Below are 2,374 nucleotides of genomic sequence, written 5' to 3'. Positions count from 1 at the left end.
TTTATGGCAATAAAATTAGTGATTTAATTTGAAATTATTTATTCTGTCTGTTGGAAGGAAACTTTTTGGCAGCAAAAGGATTGATAGCAAAACGACAAGAGAGTTGAGCTTATTTGAATGATACAAATGATATTCTTATAGGTTCTGATAATTTTCGCATTTCCTTTACTCTAAGCTGAAATATTAATAAGTATAAGCCAACACTTTTAAAAAACATTTCACTCATTCCTGATTCTTCGCCATTTCTGAGTTTTTTTTCTTTTTTTGGCTCGTTACAACGTTCGACAACATGTGAGAATTTCTATTTACTACTTAAAAAAACGATAAAGGAATGTAAGTAAACTTACGGATTATTGACAGAATGTTTGTGATTCTTTTGAGCTATTTTAGCAAAATGTTCTCTTTTGGTTCCTAAAAAAAAGATAAACAAATGGATAGTGCTACTGATAATTCATAAAATAAGTATTTCTCACAACATTATATAGCATCAATGCATTTGAATTGGTTACAAAAAATTGTTAACTATACTGGCTTTGAAGCTTTTTGACAGCTTGCAAAGATAACAAGAAAAACAAAAAAAAAAAGAAAACTAACTTATTTTCATCAACTTCTCAGCAATAATTTCAAAATATTTTTTAGTTAAATTTATTGGCTATCAAATTCTATACCTATTTTTTATATTATTAAATTAGTTTCGCTTCATAAATTTGGAATTTTTCTACAACACGATTGCTGAACTATCGTAATTCATGTATTTCATTATTGAATTCAAATGCAATGATCGTTGAGAAAAAATGATTTCTAATAAATCAAAATTGACATTGGTAGCAAAATTGTTTGCCACAAAATGAAGTGGTATTTTTGAAAGGATCAAAAAATTTTGATTAATGAAATTAGCGACAAAAATTAAAATTTTAAGCAGCAAATTTTTTTCCTTTTTTTGTAGCAAAAATAAATAAATGATTGAACGAGAATTATTCATATCGATTTATAAATTTTTTCATCAAACTTATTTCGAATGAATTAAACTTAATTATGAATTAAACATTAAACTTATCCTAAAATATTTTGGTATATTCGGCATAAATACATGGTCATGCAAGATTATGTTTGTCAAAAAAATCATAAACAAATTGGGAGTATTTTGAAATTATCGATTTTTTCGATCATGAAATTAATTAAATTAAAAAAAAAAGGAATTTTCAAATATTCATACTTTTGTTGAAAAATTGGATTTTTTTTTTTTAAAAAAAGACAAAATTCCTTTTTTTTTCTTTTCTTTAGTGACCTTCAATCAAATAATGAATTTGAAATGTGTGTGTGTTTTTTTTCCAAAAAATTTTTTCATGTTTTTACAATATCTTTTACCAATAAAACATTTAAAATTTGAGGATGCATAAAATATTATCTCATATGTTGTATTTTCTATTATTTTGTACTATTTTTTAGGTTTTCAATTAATAACTTTTTCTTTTTTTTTTAGACTATGTTAGTTCAAGTGGTGATTTAAACGAAAACTATAAGTAACGATGAAAAAAAATAACTGCAGTTAATATAAAACTAATTGGTTTCAATTATCGATTTATATATTTGAAAATTTTTGTTTTTACTGCCATTTTTTATTAAATGACCTTTGTTCTTAGCTCAATGATAGCTTAAAATAACCCATAATATGATTCATTTCAAGTAAAAAATTTTCTTTAAATAGAATTTATAGATCAACTGAAAATGTGATTAAACAAAATTTTTATGTTGATATGCCAAGAAAATTTAATTATATGATTGATGTATCAGCTACTATTTATGCTACTTTATGCATACTCCAATCATTATTACCATTTTTCCCCTCTCACATTTCTTGTCTACGATTTTCCGATGTCACACTACTGTTCTTACAACAATAGTGGATGAAGTGACAGGTTCGAGGTCATCTTAGTGTGTCGCATAAAATAATGCGATCACGCGTTTGCTGTTATTTACTATTATATCCGATGATTCGTCGCAATTTTTGCTCCTTCACACTCCCGGAATTTATTTCATTATTTATTTATTTACCTAAAATTTGTAATGGAATGGAATAGAATGTAAATGGAACAAAAGAGATTAGAATTAAATGAAAATAATTGAATAGAAAATTTTCATATTTATTGTTTTATCATGTCATTTATTATCATTTGTTACGTGTATTATTACTATGTTTTATGCTTGCAAATTTATCGATTAAAAAAAAAATTGTTTTTAAACTTTTTTATTGATAAAAAGAAGAATTAAATGTGAAAAAGAGGCGGAATAGAAATGGAATTAATTTGAGCAAAATTGAATAGGAAAAATAAAATAGAATTTCTTTCTTTTTTTTTTTTTGAAAAAAGGAATG

The sequence above is a fragment of the Loa loa genome, assembly GCF_000183805.2.
Source record: "Loa loa unplaced genomic scaffold supercont3.370, whole genome shotgun sequence".
NCBI classification, from domain to species: domain Eukaryota; kingdom Metazoa; phylum Nematoda; class Chromadorea; order Rhabditida; family Onchocercidae; genus Loa; species Loa loa.
The sequence above is the reverse complement of the archived record's forward strand: the minus strand, read 5'-3'. Positions refer to the sequence as shown.